Here is a 21,935-nt window from a genome sequence, read left to right on the forward strand (position 1 = left end):
ATGGTTTACGGTTTTTGAGGCATGTGGCACATCAAAGTTATGCATTTTGGGTATTCAACATGTATATGTTTGGCCCACATGCAAAACGGTGGTGGTTGTCCTCTCGCACCCACTTAAGCAGTTATCAGCGATATCGATGCTTTCCATCTGTGGGCCCACTTGGTCCATCACTAATTTTTGCCTGACAACAAGAGAGGTTAATTTGACTTAGGAGGGAATTAATATTGTTGCTCTGGGATGACATGCATGATACAGTTTGAGCACACACACACATGCATGCGTATGCATGAATCCCTCCCATCAAGTCGAAGGGGCTAGTACAACGACACATCATGAACCGATCTCGCTCTGTGTGGGGAGCTAGTGTACAATTTTTGACGCACGCGCCACATCAATATTGTGTATTCAAACATGCATGCACGCATCACCTCCATACATATGCATGTAGTGGTTGCCTTCGAATGGTACATTCCCTCGCGTGGTTATCGGCGACAAGCCTATATATTCGTGGGCCCACGTGGACATCCATGACCACCTTGACCAACAACAAGATAGGTTACCATGGAGGATTCTTCATTTGGTTCATGTTATCGTAGTATAGGTCATGGTGAGATACAGACCTTAAGTTTGAGCGCATATACTATGCACGCATGCATGCATGAATCCCCGTCGTTGGCTTGAAGTGTGGTGTAACATACATATGCATCGTCAACCTAACCCTCACTCAGTGTGGGGATTTCTAGTTCGAAATCACGGTACCACGTCAAATTTGTTCCATTGTTACTCAAAAACACACCTCTCCATACATATGTTTGGGCCACACACATGCAGTGGTTGTCTTCGAGGACTAGCTACTTGCGTGATTATTGGCGAGCTAGCCCATCTCCTGGGTCGCATGGACGGCCATCACTTTGACCAACAACAAGAGAGAGGTTGTACGACCAAGGTGGATTATTCTTGGTCCGTTTTACGATCCATCTTGGTGAGATATGCCTCTCTGGCCCACCGACTGAAAGTGTGTGCGTGTGTGTGTGTGTGGGGGGGGGGTTGCTACTTCGCACTTTGCTAGGTGAACCTCGGTTGGGGGGCATGCATTAATAGCTTAGGATTCCCTTCGTGGGAACACGATGGGTGGGGGTGGGGGGCTGCTAGCTACTTCGCACTTTGCTAGGTCAACCTCGGTTGGGGGGGAGGGCGCATGCATTCATAGCTTAGGATTCCCTTCATGCCAACACGAGGGGGAAGGGCTGCTAGCTACTTCGCACTTTGCTAGGTGAACCTCGGTGGGGGGCATGCATTTATAGCTTAGGATTCCCTTCGTGACGACACGAGGGAGGGGGCTGCTAGCTACTTTGCACTTTGCTAGGTGAACCTCAGTTGGGGGGCCATGCATTCATAGCTTAGGATCCCCTTAGTGTCGACACGAGGGAGGGGGGCTGCTAGCTACTTCGCACTTTGCTAGGGTGAACCTTGGTTGGGGGGCATGCATTCATAGCTTAGGATTCCCTTCGTGCCGACACGAGGGAGGGGGGCTTATAGCTACTTCACACTTTGCTAGGGTGAACCTCGGTTGGGGGGGGCCATGCATTCATAGCTTAGGATTCCCTTTGTGCCGACACGAGGGAGGGGGGCTGCTAGCTACTTCACACTTTGCTAGGTGAATGAACCTCGGTTGGGGGCATGCATTCATAGCTTAGGATTCCCTTCGTGCCGACATGAGGGAGGAGGGGGCCGCTAGCTACTTCGCACTTTGCTAGGTGAACCTCGGTTGTGGGAGAGGGGGCATGCATTCTTAGCTTAGGATTCCCAATTTGTGCCGACACGAGGGGGTGGGGGCAAGCAATACCGTGCACTTTGCGAGAGAGGTGCCACATCGAAGTTGCATTTAGTATTTGAAAATCAAACCACCCTTTTGATATATAAATTTGGTCCACATGCGAGTGTGTTCGTGTTTTGACCCTCTCCCGCATCATTTTTCGCCAAATTTATGAACATTAGACAATTCAGATGACGCAATAGACACGGTTCACTCAAACTAACGGTGTGCCACACCGGTGCCCCTGTCACGCACACATCCGCACAGTACATTGGGCTCCATGAGGCTCCCCCTCTCAAAAATATATGCCCGGCTTGAGGGTTTTTCTATTTCATAACACACGGTTGTTATCTCCGGACCGTGTGCGATGTTTCTTGTTCCCAATCCCGCCTGCATCCCTAGAAAATATATATCCGCCTCGAGGGTTTTTCTGTTTCATAACACACGGTTGTTATCTCCGGACCGTGTGTGATGCTTCTTGTTCCCAATCCCGCCTGCATCCCGAGAAAATATCTGCCCACCTTGAGGGTTTTTTTGTTTCATAACACACGGTTGTTATCTCCGGACCGTGTGCGATGCACTATCATCAAAATTTTCAACAGCCCGGCATTTCACTCCCGCGTTTGACTCCCGTGTAGTAAAATTTTCAGTACCCGCGTCATTTCCTCAAACACCCCGCGCCCCCACTCCTCCACAGACACACACACAACACACACACACACACACACACACACCAAAACCTCCTCGGTCGTGCGCACACACACCCCCTCCCTCGCTCGAAACCCTAGCAAGGTCCCCGCCACTGCCGTCGGCGCCGCCGCAAGGCCTCCATTGTCAAAACCTGCCGGTTTGCCCGTGCAACTTACCCATTGATCTCCATACCTAGGCCGCCCTGAGTTTCTTAGATGACGCCTGCCAAACGCCCTCTTTCCCACAGATCCCCATCCCTATCCCCATCCCCCACTCCAGAGCATCGCAGCCTAAGCCCGGCTACGCTTCCCGTGGAGCTCGAGGAGCGACTGGCCCAAAAAAGGTGTATAGCGGTCTCTTCGCCCGACGTCGCCGAGGAAGCTGACGACCATTACTGGCGGCATGCACTCAAGCAGTGGGCTAGAGTATGCGGGCATGTCTCGGCTGCCGGCTACGACATCGAGGTCATCGACAACGACGGCCCGAGGCGGGCTATGTCACAGGTTAAGTGGCCCACCCCCAAACCCTCGGGTTCAACCGCCGTCGATCTCATCCATGGCCCCGCCGCTAATCTCCTCTGGCTCATTGTCAACAATTTGCCATTCTACATCGCCATCGAGCCCCTTTTGTCATTTCTAAAGGACACATTCTGCGATGCTGGCTTGGGATCCACAGCTTCCAAGTCAGACCTCATCGACGGCGACCACAAGGAGGGCACCCTCTCCGGCTCATCCAAGGGGAAAGAGCCCATCTGCTCTTCCAAGGGGAAAGCACCCGTCTACGGCATCAGGGATGGCACCCTACAGCCGTGCTCTTCCAAGGGGAAGGAGCCCATCTGCGACAACGTGGAGCGCATCCAGGGTCTGTGCTCTTCCCATGGGAACGAGCCCATCTGTGACTAGTGAGGAAACCCATGATTTGTTTTGTCGTGCCTCTTCACAGGGGGAAACCCATGATTTGTTTTGTCGAGTCGCTTTTGTAGTGTAGTGAGAATATGTCCAGTTTTAATTGCTATATCTGATTGTTTGCAGTATGCCTTGTTTATTTTAGTTGTTCACAATGTGGTGCTCTATATGTGCAATTATTTACTGTGCAGTACATTTCATTAATCCAGTTTTAAACATACCGATAGGAATGCATATATTTGCTTGTTGTTAAGCCTGTTATAGCTAGCATATGCCTCTTCTAAAGTTTTTTGATTGTTCGGTTGTTTGTAGTTAGCATATGTCTAGTTTCAAATGCAATCTTTGGTTGTTTGTAGTATGCCTTATTTATTCCAGTTATTCACAACGTGATGTTATATATGTGCAAGTATGAACTGTGCAGTTTAATTTCATAAGTACCAGTTTCAACAATACCACTATGAATGACTACATTTGGTTGTTGCATCTTGTAGTTAACACGCCTTTCCATTTTTTATTTAACAATAACCGATGTACTTAGACCGGCACAATACCAGTTTGAATGACTATGTTTGCTTGTTGTTAAATGTTAGGCCTGTTGCGGTTAGCACACCTTTCCACTTGTTTTGCTTTACTAGCGTGCTTAAACCTGCACACTGAAGCTATCTTTTGGAGATTATTTTGTCTGCCATGTATAATTTTGGTTGATGTTTACCCTGTTGTGCTTAGCATGCTTCTCGATGTACATACACAGGACAATTTTGGGAACGACTGTTGTTTTCCATCAAGGTTAGTTTCATCCCATGGCTTATATCTGCTCACTATTCAGGATATCGGTAGCTGGTACCATATAGGTCGGCGGATGATAAGGGACTAATCAGTGAATCGTACTTTTAACTGAATATATCTGCAATCCATTTATCGTTAGGTTAACTAGGGCCATATGTAATATATTTGAGGCTACATAGCAAGATGCACTGTACTTAATGTCTAAATATGCACTCCTAGGCTAGATAGCAACAAGGAAGAGTGTTACATTAATGTTCTAATGATGTCTAGATATACGTAGAAGAGCAGCAGCAACAACAATAACAACAACAACAACAACACAACCCTGTATGGATACTCAACTTAGCTAGAGGTTAGAGTTAGTTTCTAGCTCATTACTAACCCTAAACTAACTCCATCCAAAGAGTTGTTTTGATGGCAGGGTTAGATTGACAATAAATGCACTAGGAGAACTAGCTCCAGTTAGCACCTCTTGGGTTGGATAGTTTTTTGGGTGGGTTATAGATGCAACTAGCTCAAACTAGCCCTCATGTTTAGATATACTTTAGGGCTATTTGAGCCCGAACTAGCTCAAACTAACTGTAACCCCTGGATACAGCAGCAGTTAATCAGCCGATAATTTGTAAGAATGCACTAAACTCCTTCCGGCCCATAATATAAGATGTTAATCCATCTAATATGTGAGTATATTGGATGTTATAAGATACTCCCTCCGTTCCTAAATATTTGTATTTTTAGAGATTTCAAATGGACTACCACATACAGATGTATATGGACATATTATAAAAGAGTGTTGTCCTACATCATTGTGCAATTGTTGTTTAGCTTCTAATATTAACTTGGTGCTTTTAGGTACATATGTCATTGGTAAATATCCTCGCTTCGACCCTTTCTGCGTATGTGGCAATGAGAAATCGATGAACCAGCATCAAGTGAGGAAGCTGATAAAGATTGTTAGTAAAATGGGTCCAAAGATGGCAATTAAACTATTTTTTACACTTTATCCAAGACAACAGCAAACTACAGGATGGTAAGTAAGAACTCTGCAACCTTCTTTTTACTGCCCATAATGAGTTGTGTTAGATGACAATGTCTGAATCTTTTTCCTTGCAGTGGTTGGCAAAGAAGTTTACTCAAGATTACCTCTCAAACTACATGATTGGTGGGCATGCAAAGGTTAAAGTATTTCTACCGGAACACGATGATTATCTAGATTTTTTAATGAAGACCGTGAAAGATGGGCGGCCGGCCCATCACAAGGGGTTGGACTAGATTCGTGCGTGCTTTCTGCATGGAGGAGGGCACAATATGGGCATTCCACTTCACCTTCTTGAGCAACCAGAATATATTTCGCCTCTTTCTTTACCGTCTTTAATAGTACAAGTATACAACTGTGGTTCATCATTCTTTATTTGGTTCTTATGTAATTCTTGAACATATGTACCTATGAATCAAATAATGCATTGGTTGTTTGAACCTGATAGATATGAATAAAGCTGTAGCATACATTCAAATTCAAATTCAAATCTGGTACAATTTGAAATAGCAGCAATTACATTACGGTGAAATTACGCTCTCCAGGTTGTTACAACACACACGGTTGGTAAAACACAAACGTTTGCGATATACACCATAATCCAAGATGGTTCACAGAGAGGAAACGTGTGCAAGCATGCACACAGTTTTCATTTCCAAAGCGTGTGTGATGTCAGACAATATCACAAACGGTGTGGGTAAACTAAACGTTTGTCTTAGCTGCCTTATTGTACATGATTCGGAACCATGAATTGTTTCTGAGTATGCATCGTAAACATTGCACCACATAGTAGCGTGTGCGATAGTTGTCGTGTACGACGATGTTACGACGGTCCGACGTTTCATAATCCTATCCGATACGCGTACGGCGATTAGCTAATCTTCTTAATAGTGAACTGTTTGTGATGGGCCGCACATCATACACGTTCTATAATAGTGAGCCATTTTTGATGGGCCGCACATCATAAATGTAACACCACATAATACCGACTGTGATGGCAATGCGAGCAGAAAGGAGTAGGAGTACTGTAGGGTCCCTGTCCCCGATGGTTTCTGGGTCATGTGGGAAGGACCCCCCTATCGCCCACACTCACTTGGCGTCGGTTCGAAATGCCGTCGTGGAATGGGGTTAAAAACCGTTTGTTTAGCACCGACGCGTATCAGTGCACCGCAAAATAATATTACATCGGATAGAACACTAAGAACATCGAGGAGAACATGGTATTGAAGATCATATAGAGAGAAGAAGTCATCTAGCTCCTAGCTATGGACCCGCAGGTCTGTGGTAAACTACTCACGCCTCATCAAAAGGGCAATAGAGTTGATGTAGAAGCCCTCCGTGATCGAATCCCCCTCTGGCAAGGTGCCGGAAAAGGCCCCAAGATGGGATCTCATGGGAACAGAAGGTTACGGCGGTGGAAAAGTATTTTGGTGCACGCTTCTAGTCGTTTGGGAATATTTGGGAATTTATAGCAAAAGAAATGGGGTTGGAGGAGTCCTGTGGGGCCCACAAGCCAGGGAGGACCCCCCTAAGGCGCGGCCTCAGGGATTGTGGAGTCCTCGGGACTCTTCTGCCCCCCTCTCCAAGTCTGTGGGTGTCTTCTGGTCCAAGAAAAATCATCGCAAAACTTTTATTCTGTTTGGACTCCGTTTGATATTCCTTTTCTGTAAAACTCAAAAACAAGGAAAAAACAGAAACTAGCACTGGGCTCTAGGTTAATAACTTAGTCCCGAAAATAATATAAAATAGCATATAAATGCATATAAAACATCCAAAACAGATAACATAATAGCATGGAACAATAAAAATTATAGATACGTTGGAGACGTATCACTGGTCAAACACATCGGCCATTTAGAGGGAATAAAACGTAATTCTCAGATGGATGGAGAAGCTTGAGGAGATTTACTATGTCGCCGGGATTGTAGTAAGATAGGCCATCAATGAATTTCCTCTTTGCGAAGTCCATGGATTCGCCCTTATATATGCCAGCTATGGCTACGCTGAAGGCCGCATAACTGTTGAAGCCTCTCCGGATTGACTGGGTGGCATCGTCAGTCCTGTTATACATGCACAACAGATGCTGGCGTAGCCAAAGAGGCTGGACTCCTCGGTCGATGGCCGTTGATATCACATCTATAATACTGAGGCTTATATTTGTCAGACATCTCTCAAATAGGAGTGTCCAACAAGGATTCAAGACTTATAATAAAAAGCAAAACAAGCAAAGACTCATATCATACAAGGCGCTCCAAGCAAAACTCATAATATGTCACGAATAAAAATATAGTTCCGAGTAAAATACCGATGGTCATTAGAAGAAAGAGGGGATGCCACTCGGGCATCCCCAAGCTTAGTTGCTTGCTTCTCTTTGGATAATAGCTTGGGATGCCATGGGCATCCCCAAGCTTAGGCTCTTCTTACTCCTTATTCCTTCATCCATCGTAATCTCACCCAAAACTTGAAAACTTCAATCACAAAAAACTCAACAAAACGTTCATGAGATCCGTTAGTATAAGAAAGCAAATCACTACTATAAGTATTGTTGCAAACCCATTCATATTTTATTTTTGCATTATATCTACTGTATTCCAACTTTTCTATGGCAAAAACTCTCCAAAGAAAACCACAGAATCATCAAACAAGCACACAACGCAAAGGAAACAGAATCTGTCAAAAACAGAACAGTCTGTAGCAATCTGGATATTTCGAACACTTCTCTAACTCCAAAAATACTGAAACATTAGAACCGTGTGAACAATTTGTATATAAACCTTCTGCAAAAATAATTAGTATTTTATCACACTCCTGTTAAAAATGAGAATTATTTTCGTGAGCGCAAAAGTTTCTGTTTTTCAGCAAGATCACATCAACTATCACCCAACATGATCCTAAAGGCTTTGCTTGGCGCAAACACTAATTAAAACACAAAAAACACAATCATAACACTAACATAATTGTGCAAACACTCAATAACAGAAAGAAAAAAGGCAAAAATAAATTTTATTCATTGGGTTGCCTCCCAACAAGCGCTATCGTTTTATGCCCTTAGCTAGGCATAAAGCAAGGATCTACGTTTTGTTATCCTTCTCCTTAATTTCCTTTGAGGTATTTTTGTCATGAGGTTTTGCAAAAACAACATAAAATATATTATCCATGGAAACCTTAGCACTATCAAGTTGCTTATCATCATAACCTCTTTGATGTCCGGCAACAATCCAAGAATAATGTTGATTAACATTATTAAAAACTTGTTGGATTATATCTAGAATAGGGACTTACTTTTTAAGATTGTCATCAAAAATTCGATTATCCCCAAGAAAATGTCTTAACGCATAATCACTATTATAAATAATTTCATCTATCACCGGTTTTTCACGATTCATACCATAAAAATCAAAGATTTCCCTAGCTTCCCATATTATATAGTCAAATTCATTCATAAGAAAAAGAGTAGCCAACTTTTTAGCCTTGGGGTTTTTTATAACGGGTAGCTCAAAAAACTATCTTTGCAAGGTAGGATGAGTGCGGATAAATTTATTTTCAAGTTTCAGAACTAGTGCTGAAATAGCTTCCGCATAAGATTTAGTCCTCTTAAGTATAGGAACATCATCAAGACTTAACTTTCCCACACAATTTAAAAATTCTTGGATATGTTCTTTTCCTATAATATTCCCTTGCCCCAAAACAAAAGTTTTAGCATCCAGATTGCCAGATCATCCAATTTTAGGAGTTAAGCCATTATCTATTTCTGCCATACCAAAATCACTCATGATTGCAAGCAAGAAGATAGATCTGATGATGAAACGGCGAACGAAAAAAGATGGCGAATAAAACGGCAATTTTTTGTAAAGTGGGGGAGAGGAAAACGAGATGTAAATGACAAGTAATAATGTAAATTGCAAGGAGATGAGATTTGTGATTAGGAACCTGGTAGATGTTGATGATGTCTCCCTGGCAACGGTGCCAGAAGTTCCTTTTGATGTCTGCTTGAACTACGTCAGTATTTCCACAAAGAGGAAGGGATGATGCAGCACGGCGAAGGTAGGTATTTACCTCATTGATGAGACCAAGGTTATCGAACCAGTAGGAGAACCATGCAACACTACGTGAACGGCACCTGCACACAAATAACAAATACTCGCAACCCGACGTATTAAAGGGGTTATCAATCCCTTTCGAGCAACAGCGCCAGAAATTGGCAAATAGACGTGATAAAAATATGATAGATTGGATGAATAGATCTCGCGGGAATGCGGGAAAAATAAATAAGAATAAATTGCAGCAAGGTATTTCTTGTATTTTTGGTTTAATGGAACTGAATATAAAAGCAAATAAAAATAGATCACAAAGGCAAATATGATAAAGAAGAGACCCGTGGGCCGTAGATTTCACTAGTGGCTTCTCTTGAGAAAAATAGCAAACGGTGGGTAAACGAATTAATGTTGGGAAATTGATATAAATTCAAATAACCATGAAGATATCCAGGAAATGATCATTATATAGGCATCACATCCAAGATTAGTAGACCGACTCCTGCCTGCATCTACTACTATTACTCCACACATCGACAGCTATCCAGCATGCATCTAGTGTATTAAGTTCATGGAGAAATGGAGTAATGCAATAAGAACGGTGACATGATGTAGACAAGATCTATTTATGTAGAAATAGACCCCATCTTGTTATCCTTAATAGCAATGATACATACGCGTCAGTTCCCCTTCTGTCACTAGGATCAAGCACCGTAAGATCGAACCCATTACAAAGCACCTCTTCCTATTGCAAGATAAATAGATCAAGTTGGCCAAAGAAAACCCGAATATCAGAGAATAAATACGACGCTGTAAGCAATCATGCATATAAGAGATCAAAGAAGACTCAAATAACTTTCGTGGATAAAAAGATAGATCTGACCATAAACTTAAAGTTCATCGGATCCCAACAAACACATCGCAAAAAGAGTTACATCATATGGATCTCCAAGAGACCATTGTATTGAGAATCAAAAGAGAGGGAGAAAGCCATCTAGTTACAAACTACGGACCCAAAGGTCTACAAAAGACTACTCACGCACCATCGGAGAGGCGCCAATGGACATGATGAACCCCTCTGTGATGGTGTCTAGATTGGATCTGGTGGTTCTGGAACTTGCGGCGGCTGGAATTGATTTTCATCGACTCCCCTAGGGTTTCTGGAATATTGGGTATTTATAGAGCAAAGGGGCGGTGTGGGAGGCCACCAAGGTGGGCACCACCCACCAGGGCGCGCCTGGGCCTCTAGGTGCGCCCTGGTGTCTTGTGCTCACCTTGGGCTCCCTCTTCAGTACTTCTTTAGCCCACTGGATGTCTTCTGGTCCAAAAATCCACAAAAAGTTTCGCTGCGTTTAGCCTCCGTTTGATATCGATTTCCTGCGATGTAAGAAACATGCAGAAAACAGCAACTGGCACTGGGCATTATGTCAATAGGTTACTACCAAAAATGATATAAAATGACTATAAAATGATTGTAAAACATCCAAGAATGATAATATAAGAGCATGGAACAATCAAAAATTATTGATACTTGGAGACGTATCAGCATCCCCAAGCTTAATTCATGCTCATCCTCGAGTAGGTAAATGATAAAATAGAATTTTTGATGTGGAATGCTGCCTAAGATGTTCATCCCATATTCTTTTCTTTATAGCATGGACATTTGGACTTTTATATGGTTCAAAGCAATAGTCTAGTTTTGACATGAGGACTTAAGTAATCAAGCATATCAACATGCAACCATGTGTTTCAAAATATCAATGCTAAATAAGTTATCCCTGGCCCATTATGCTCAATCATTGATCCATTCATGGAACACACTCGTATATTAGCTACACCCAATGCTCAAGTACAATAATAGTGCCCCTTAGTTGGTGCTTTATAAGAGGAGATGGAGACTCAAATAAAAATAAAAATTGCATAAAGTAAAAGAAAGGCGCTTCACAGAGGGGAGTAGGGATTTCTAGAGGTGCCAGAGCTCAAAGCGAAAAAGATAGAGATAATAACATTTTGGGAGGCATGCTTTTCCTGTCAACGAGAATGACCGAGTAGTTCCCAATACTTTCCATGCTAGATATATCATAGGAGGTTCCCAAACATAAACTAAAGTTTATTCCTTTTTTCAACCATACTTTCACTTTCCATGGCTAGCCGTATCCACGGGTGCCTTCCATACCAACACTTTCCAAGGAATTTATTATTTGACAACATAAAGTTACATTTTTCATTTCGGGACTGGGCATCCCTAATACCTTTGCCTTACTCTCGTGCAATGACAAGTGATCAAACACTCATCGTGAGAATAACATATCTAGCATGGAAATATATTAGCCACCCCCTACCGTTTCATGAGCAGTACGAGCACACAAAAGAGAAATTTATTTTGAAAATTAGAGATGGCACATACAAATTTTCTTAGAACGGCACGGAAATGCTGCATATAGGTAGGTATGGTGGACTCATGTGGCAAAACTGGTTTAAAGGATTTTGGATGCACAAGTAGTGATCATACTTAGTGCAAATGAAGGCTAGCGAAAAGATTGAGAAGCGACCAACCAAGAAACGAAAAATCTCATAAGCGAGCATTAAGAATAATTAACACCGAATAATGCACCACAAGTAGGATATAATTTAATTTCATTGCATAATTATTGACTTTCGTGCTTGCATAGGGAATCACAAACCTTAGCACCAATATTCTTACTAAAGCATAATTACTCATCAACATGACTCACATATCACATCATCATACTCAAAACTATTACAAGGAATCAAGTTTATTTAGTCCAATGATCTTCATGAAAGTTTTTATTATATCCTTCTTCGATATCTATCACTTTGGGACTAATTTTCATGTGTTGCTTTTGATAAGCTCAAACAAATATAAGTGAAGATCATGAGCATAATATTTCTTTCTCTCAAAATAATTTAAGTGAAGCAAGAGAGAATTTCTTAAAAAAATTACTAACTCTCAAATAAATCTAAGTGAAGCATGAGAGCATTTTTTCAAAAATAACAAAGCACACCATGCTCAACAAGATATAAGTGAAGTACTGGAGCAATTCCATAGCTCATAAACATTTAAGTGAAGCATAGAGAACAATTCTAACAAGTCATAGCATAATTTTGGCTCTCTCAAATAGGCGTGTCCATCAAGGATACAAGACTTAAAATAAAAAGAAAAACAATCAAAGACTCATATCATACAAGATGCTCCAAGCAAAACTCATAGCATGTGATGAATAGAAATATAGTTCCGAGTAGAATACGGATGGTCGTTAGAAGAAAGAGGGGATGCCACTCGGGCATCCCCAAGCTTAGTTGCTTGATTCTCTTTGGATAATAGATTGGGATGCCATGGGCATCCCCAAGCTTAGGATCTTCTTACTCCTTATTCCTTCATACATCATAATCTCACCCAGAACTTGAAAACTTCAATCACACAAAACTCAACAAAACCTTCGTGAGATCCGTTAGTATAAAAAAGCAAATCACTACTATAAGTACTGTTGCAAAACCATTAGTATTTTATTTTTGCATTATATCTACTGTATTACAACTTTTCTATGGCAAAAACTCTTCAAATAAAACCATAAAATCATCAAAACAAGCACACAACGCAAAGAAAACAGAATCTGTCAAAAACAGAACAGTTTGTAGCAATCTGGATATTTCGAATACTTCTGTAACTCCAAAAATTCTGAAAATTAGGACCACATGAACAATTTGTGTATTAATCTTCTGCAAAACTAATTGGTATTTTATCACGCTCCTGTTAAAAATGAGAATTATTTTTGTGAGCGCAAAAGTTTCTGTTTTTCAGCAAGATCAAGTCAACTATCACCCAACATGATCCTAAAGGCTTTGCTTGGCACAAACACTAATTGAAGCACAAAAACACAATCATAACACTAACATAATTGTGCATGAAGGAAATATGCCCTAGAGGCAATAATAAAGTTATTATCTATTTCTTTATATCATGATAAATGTTTATTATTCATGCTAGAATTGTATTAACCAGAAACATGATACATGTGTGAGTACATAGACAAATAGATTGTCACTAGTATGACTCTACTTGACTAGCTCATTGATCAAAGATGGTTATGTTTCCTAACCATAGACATGAGTTGTCATTTGATAAATGGGATCACATCATTAGGAGAATGATGTGATTGACTTGACCCATTTGGTCAGCTTAGCACTTGATCATTTTAGTTTACTGCTATTGCTTTATTCATGACTTGTACATGTTCCTATGACTATGAGATTATGTAACTCCCGATTACCGGAGGAACACTTTGTGTGCTACCAAACGTCACAACGTAACTGGGTGATTATAAAGGTGCTCTACAGGTGTCTCTGATGGTACTTGTTGAGTTGACATAGATCAAGATTAGGATTTGTCACTCTGATTGTCGGAGAGGTATCTCTGGGCCCACTCAGTAATGCACATCACTATAAGCCTTGCAAGCATTGCAACTAATGAGTTAGTTGCAGGATGATGTATTACAGAATGAGTAAAGAGACTTGCTGGTAATGAGATTGAACTAGGTATTGAGATACCGACGATCGAATCTCGGGCAAGTAACATACTGATGACAAGGGAACACCGTATGTTGTTATGTGGTTTGACCGATAAAGATCTTCGTAGAATATGTGGGAGTCAATATGAACATCCAGGTTCCACTATTGGTTATTGACCGGAGACGTGTCTCGGTCATGTCTACATAGTTCTCGAACCCGTAGGGTCCGCATGCTTAAAGTTCGGTGATGATCGGTATTATGAGTTTTTGTGTTTTGATGTACCGAAGGTAGTTTGGAGTCCTGGATATGATCACAAACATGACGAGGAGTCTCGAAATGGTCAAGACGTAAAGATCGATATATTGGACGACTATATTCGGACACCGAAAGTGTTCCGGGTGATTTCGGAGAAAACCGGAGTGCCGGAGGGTTACCGGAACCCCCCGGAGAAATAATGGGCCTTATGGGCCTTAGTGGAGAGAGAGAGGGCTGGCCTAGGGCAGGTCACGCGCCCCTCCCCCTCTGGTCCGAATTGGACTAGGAGAGGGGGGCGGCGCCCCCTTTCCTTCTTCCTCCCCCTTCCTTTCCCCCTCCTAGTAGGAGTAGGAAAGAGGGGAGTCCTACTCCTACTAGGAGGAGGACTCCTCCTCCTGGCGTGCCATAGAGGGCCGGCCGGCCTCCCCCCCCGTGCTCCTTTATATACAGGGGCAGGGGGCACTCTCTAGACACACAAGTTGATCATTGATCCCTTAGCCGTGTGCGGTGCCCCCCTCCACCATAATCCACCTCGATCATATCATAGCGGTGCTTAGGCGAAGCCCTGCGTCGGTAGAAACATCATCACCGTCAACGCGCCGTCGTGCTGATGGAACTCTCCCGTGAAGCTCTGCTAGATCGGAGTTCATGGGACGTCATCGAGCTGAACGTGTGCTGAACTCAGAGGTGCCATGCATTCGGTACTTGGACCGGTCGGATCATGAAGATGTTCGACTACATTAACCGCGTTCTCATAACGCTTCCGCTTACGGTCTACGAGGGTACATGGACGATACTCTTCCCTCTTGTTGCTATGCATCACCATGATCTTGCGTGTGCATAGGAATTTTTTTGAAATTACTACGTTCCCCAACAGTGGCATCCGAGCCTGGTTTATGCGTAGATGTTATATGCACGAGTGGAACACAAGTGAGTTGTGGGCGATACAAGTCATACTGCTTACCAACATGTCATACTTTGGTTCGGCGGTATTGTTGGATGAAGCGGCCCGGACTGACATTACGCGTACGCTTATGCGAGACTGGTTCTACCAACGTGCTTTGCACACAGGTGGCTGGCAGATGTCAGTTTCTCCAACTTTAGTTGAACCGAGTGTGGCTACGCCCGGTCCTTGAGAAGGTTAAAACATCACTAACTTGACAAACGATCGTTGTGGTTTTGATGCGTAGGTAAGAACGGTTCTTGCTCAGCCCTTAGTAGCCACGTAAAACTTGCAACAACAAAGTAGATGACGTCTAACTTGTTTTTGCAGGGCATGTTGTGATGTGATATGGTCAAGACATGATGCTATATTTTGTTGTATGAGATGATCATGTTTTGTAACCGAGTTATCGGCAACTGGCAGGAGCCATATGGTTGTCGCTTTATTGTATGCAATGCCATCACCCTGTAATTGCTTTACATTATCACTAAGCGGTAGCGATAGTCGTAGAAGCAATAGTTGGCGAGACAAAAATGATGCTACGATGGAGATAAAGGTGTCGCGCCGGTGACAATGGTGATCATGACGGTGCTTCGGAGATGGAGATCACAAGCACAAGACGATGATGGCCATATCATATCACTTATATTGATTGCATGTGACACTACAAAAAAAATACACTTTCGTGATGATACATGTTTGTCATAGTAGGTCACATTTTCTGTCATGCATGTACATCCATGACGATTTTATGACAGAATCAAGATAGTGATACCTGTGCTATCGTAGAAGTGTTCCATGACATTACCAAAATTATCATCACGGAAGTGTCCACTTCCATGATGATAAATCCTGCGTCATAGAAGTGCTTTCGTCAAGGGTGACCGACACGTGGCATCCACAGTAACGGAACACCGTTAAGCTATCGGGTCGGGTTTTGGATCCGATAACCCATTAATAGCCCCGACCAATGGGGATTTTCCACGTGTAAAATCATCATTGGCTGGAGGAAACACGTGTCAGCTCATCATTGGGACAGATGTCATCCACTCATTGGATAGAAGGCGCCTATGATACATCGACACGTGGCACGGCCCAATAGAGGCCCATTCCTGTGAAAAGGCCGCCCCGTTTGACTTGGTCAAAAGGTGGCGGACTGGCCCATGTAAAGCCTGTTAACGACATGCTCGCATATAGCCCATTTACAGCCCGCTAACCCAAGGCCCGTTACGCCCTATCCGAATTAGGCCCAGTAGCGTCATCTGGGCCACCCAATATGATTCCAACCCGTTTTCACTTCTGGCCCATGTATGGCCCATGACGTCTTTCGGCCCATACGAGGCTCTATGTAACTGGCCCGTGGTGAAACTTGCCTGTAATGAACAGTGTATCACTCTACACCCATTAACGTCCCGTGGTGAAACTGGCCCGTAATGAATAGTGTATCACTTTATACTCATTAACAGCCCGTTATTCCGTTGGGCCGTTTCCAGCCCATGTTATCTTTCCGCCTTCTCAGAGCCCATTTATTCTTGGGCTCATTTCCAGCATTCGTTTACTTACGACCCGTTACTGTCATTTTCTGCTTGTGGGACAAATTCATCCACTGGTTACAGTCAGCCCATTTTTGGTCCTTTAATACGTTGGGCCGTTTTCATAGCGTCATCAAATACGGCCTATTAACGATGGCCCATTATGGTCGGCCCATGAACGGATGATTCCAACTCTAGCCCGTTTACGACCATAATGCGTCCTGTTATTGGCCCATGTTTGGCCAATCGATCATACTGCCTGTATAAGGCCCATTGATGATACGACCCATACAAGGCCCACTGTTTCTACGGCCCGTAGAAGGCCCACTGTTTCAACGGCCCGTAGGAGGCCCAATGTCACTACAGTAAATATTAGCCCATGGTTATTGTGGTCTAGTTTTAAAAAATAGGTTATTGCAGCCACTAGTAAACCGTGGAAAAAGAACTACAATGACTACAAGCAAACAAATAAACAAGACAACAAGGAAATAAATAAGAAAGCAACTTACGCTAGGCTATCACGGCTATCACACATATTACATCCACTAGGCATCAAAGTTCGCCACCAGTGCAAATAAACGCGCCGACAAAAGAATATACAAAATTGAGAGCACTTCAGAAGGCACTAGGCCTGGCCAGGTCGGGCCCCCCCAAACAGCTGAAGAAGCTGAGTAGACCTTAGTTGTGTCAACGATAGATGCATCAACACTAGATTTAAGGCATGATGGTGCGCACGGCAGTCCTCTGACATCTTCATTGCATCTTTGACTTCAAGTCAGAGCTGAGCTGAAGCAAGCCTTTCCGCTTTAAGTTGAGACTGAAGAAGTCGAACTGATTGAGGCAGCGACCGCACAGAGGTTGTCTCACACCTGCTGGTGAGTTGCTTCAACTCACCGTCTTCATCAAGACAGGACCTTGGGGTCATCTCGTTGTCCTCAAGATGGTTTGGCTCACTATCTTCCCTAAAGTTCTGCCTGGCGTAAGAGATACGAGTCTGAAAGAGAAACAAGGAGACACGTAACAGGTTTCACAATTATATAAGCAAATAAATGGATCTGTTCTGCATAAGGAACATGTTTTTACAACTACAATTTGAAACTGGTAGTTGTTGCAAACATCCAATCAGATGTAAACAGCAAAGCAAACAACAGTGGAGGAAATGATGCCTATCCAAATCTATACTAGAACAAAGTTTGAAGGCTTGAGAAGGATGAACTTACATTACATGTTAACACGGGCTGGACAAAGCCCTTCTCCATGTTGATGGAAGGATAATTCAATAAATTCCCCAAAGAAAATTCTTTATAAGCGTTGCCATTATTCTACATTTTGCAAAGAGTAAACAGAGGATAATGAAGCTCAGGTGCAGACTGATGATACATAATCAAATAGCAATTAATTAAGTACAGCGTTACAAGGCAAAAGTGTAGCGACCCGACCCGAATGGGTCAAGTCTCTGTGCTTAAGTGTCATCCCTGGATCGGTATGCTGACACACACAGTACTCGAGGATTTATAACAGAGGTAAATCACATGTAAAAGTAAAGTAAATACTATTACCTCAAATCCAAAATAGCGGAAGTAACAAGGTTGTGGATTCCCATCAACACCAACGGCAAAGTTGAGTGTAGAAATCGTAACCCCAACGTATCACTTACTCGTCGTAAGATAATCCTGCAACATGAGACGTTGCAGCCACAGAGGGTCAGTACATTGAATGTACTGGCAAATTCACACCATAGAGAATGATGAATAAAGGCTATCACTACATGCATATTTGGCTGGTGGAAAAGCACTATGGTTATAAGGTTTTTGCGAAAAGCCAATTTTTCCCTACTACAAAGGAATACATTTTAATTAACTATCATGGTGGTTGTTGAACATTGAGAATGGTTGACAGCATTCTCAATCCCAATTAAGCATCATCATTAAAACCCAACAATATTCATTTAAAGTAACATGATGAGACCAACAGGATAATCCAGGTACTAGATACTCAAAATGTCCATAACCGGGGACACGGCTAATCATGATTAGTTTATACACTCTGCAGAGGTTTGCGCACTTTTCCCCACAAGACTCGATCTCCTCCGTTGGATTTCTCGCACTACATGGTGTTTGAGAAACGGATGACCGAGACATAGTCTTTCAAAAGCATTTGCACCTTACGATGGGTAGACCGTACTACCTACAACCCCTACATCTGCTAGTCTACCACTGTAAGATTTCACACGACTTAGTCAACTATGCTAGAGCCCATAATAGCTTGTGGCTGCACACGGAAGTTTCTAGTATGAATAGTCTCATGATCCCTTTGAGCCTGGGTGGCGGTCCAAAAGAAAACAGGCAAGTCCTGGATTACCCAGGTGCCTAGACAGGCAATCCTAGAATAACCAGGTGCCTCAATCCACCCAGATGTGTGTTTAAGTTGCCACCTTAAGTAAACCATTAATTAACAATCTCACATCTGTCATGGATACTCTCAAAACCCAATCCACGTCTACGAGCATAGCATGGCCATGTAAGCATAACGTAAAAGTAACTCCCAAGGTTTGAATGCAGGGCAATAGGTTCCTACCTCATAAACTACTTCCCAATACCCCAATTTAATTAGATCCTAATCATGCAATGTTTGAGGTTTGATGTAATGCAACAAAAACTGGGTATGAAAGAGGTATGATCAAGGTGTGAACTTGCCTTCAATGTTGATGAAGATGATTCACACTCATAACTCTTGATAGTTCTACTCGTCACACTCCGGTCAATCTATCATAAGCAAGCAATAGTAACCACACATGAGCAATCACTCAAAAGATCAGAAAGAACAAAGAAGACGATTCGGAAAACAACAAAACTAAACAAATAACTCTTGCAACATAGAACAATTTCTAACAGTACCAAAATTATGTGAATTTGGCCTTATTAGAATGTTTAGGTCAAGAGCTTCGATTTGCAAAAAGAATCAACTCAAACGGAGCTACAAAACTCAAGTTATGAACAAACAATGTTTGAATTCAAATCTGATCTAATTCAAATTTTAAACTTTTCAAAAACATGTTTGAGTTGGATTAATGGATAGAGGGGATCATAACGAAGATGTGAGCGTTGGTTTCGTTGGATTTGGACTAACGAGTAAAAAGTTACGGTGTTTTGAAGATCAGGGGCTATTCTGCAAATAAAATCATCACAGATAGGTCCCTGGCCGAAAATAAAAAGAAAAAGGAAAAATCTAAATAATGAACGTTCACTAACTAGTTCTAAACAGAGAACATTCTCTAAATAGATCTAACAAAAAAAACTAAACCGGTTTTTAAAAACGAAAACCGAAGTAAACCTAAACCTAAAGGAAAACTGGCGAACCGGGGCGGTTTTATACCGGTTCGGGGCGGTTCTTTGGTGAAAAACCGGAGACTCTCCGGCGAGGTTGCGGACTTCAGCGAGTCCGGCGAGCTCCGGCGTCGGCGGATCTGGCGCGGCAGCGAGGCGGCGTGGGCGGAGGCTACGCGGGCAGCGGCGGTGCGGCGCGGCGAGGCGCAGCTGCGGCATCGCGGCAGAGGCGGCAAAGCAGCAGCAGCTAGCGGCGGCAGCGGCGATGTGCGTCGGCGGCGCGGGCAGCCAGCAGCAGCGGGAGGCGGCGGTTGCGGGGAGAGGAGAGAGAGAGAGAGAGGAGGCCTGGGGCTTTAAACGGGGTCAGGGAAGGCGAGGGCGGCTTGGGCGAGGGGCGATGGAGGCGGGGCAGCGCCGGACTCCAGGGAGAGTCCCGGTCGGGGACGACGGGGAAGGCGGCGCGGAGCTGGGCCGGCCCAGTTGGGAATTTTTTTTAAAACATTTCCAGACAAGTAAAATAATAAAACAAATTAAAAGAAAATATTATATAGGCATATAATATATCAAAATTTTCAGAAAAAGATTCTCTACGACATGAACATTTTTGTAAAATCAAATAAAATCCACACAAATTCAGATAAATCAAAGAGTGCTACCGGTCTATTAAAATCCAACAAAAATCATTTTTAAAATACCAAAATGATTTCAAATTAATTTTTCTCCAATTTTCTATTGTAGGGAATCATGTTACCCTAATTTCCATATATTTTATTTTTGGAGAAAAATAATTTGAAAAAAAACTCAAATAACTCCAAATTGAAAATAAATTCAAAAGAACTTTGAATTTAATTCTTTGAAACTCCCAACTCATATTTCATATAATTTGAAGAAGTCATTTTATCTTCTCTCGTGAAAATCATTGAGTTGCATAAAGTTTCAGAATTGGAAATATTCTCCCAATGAAATTCAAATATTTTCAACACCCCTTGTCATTTAATAAATGGAAGAAGTCATGTCATCTTCTCTCCAGGGTTTCTGGTGAAAAGAATTTGAATTCATGGAGATCATAAAATGCAAAAATGAAAGTTTGGGAAAGTCCTTTTATTCCCTCTCATTTAACTTTCAAAAGTTTCAAATTCACTCACTTTCAGTCAATCAATCAAACAATCCATCCAATCTATCTATTTATTATAACATTCCAAAATTTAGAATTTTGGGATGTTACAAACCTACCACCCTTAAAATGAATCTCGTCCTCGAGATTCGGATAGGCTAGAAAGAAATAGGTTAGGTTCGGGGTCTCTTCAAAATTCTATCAATCGTCTCCGGGGTCTGGGGTGCTACCACCCTTAGAAGCATGGTTACGGTTCCATCAAACTCATATACTCCATCCTTATTCTTGACAGTGTCGGTCTTCTCAGATCATAAGGATAATTCCTTCTCTGGCTCTTCCGGTAGTGGCATAACCTTTTCCTCAATTCTTTTGTCCTTTCCTCTTGGTAAGGTTATTCCGAGATTGGGTCTTCTTAGCTGACGGGTCGGGCGCCAAAACTAAACAACTATCGATATCTCATGGTGGTCAACAATTTATGGTTTCTCCTGCAGGAAATGGGTCTGGGTTGATCCTCACCGTATAACCTACGGTTGGCAAAAGCTGCCTTGTACAAGGAAAAAAATTGCTATACCATTCTAAGGTTTAAACAAGGTTTTCATCGTCGTCTCTCTACTATAGGTAAGTCGCTCAGATTTACCATTCCATACAGCAAGGCGAATAATAAGAGTAAGTCGGTATGGTGATCAATCCATCCCGCACCCAAATCATTACCTTGTATATGGTTTAGCGAATCTCGCATTCTAACACTTGGTCATCCTCACAAGCATTGCAGAATTTCTCTTGTCAATGAACTAAGTTCGGATAAATCCATTGATTCTGCAAGTCAAACAAACATCTATCATTCCTTCACAACTCTCAGGTTTTGCGTAAACTACTATAAAATCGTCTATCGATAAAGGTATAACCTCTTCCAGGGTTTTTCCTTCAGCAAGAATGTGCTTGCTTCTTGGCAGGTCCTGGGGCCTGTG

This window comes from Triticum urartu, chromosome 4A, assembly GCF_056163025.1.
Source record: "Triticum urartu cultivar PI428250 chromosome 4A, HENAU_Tu73, whole genome shotgun sequence".
In the NCBI taxonomy this organism is placed as follows: Eukaryota; Viridiplantae; Streptophyta; class Magnoliopsida; order Poales; family Poaceae; genus Triticum; species Triticum urartu.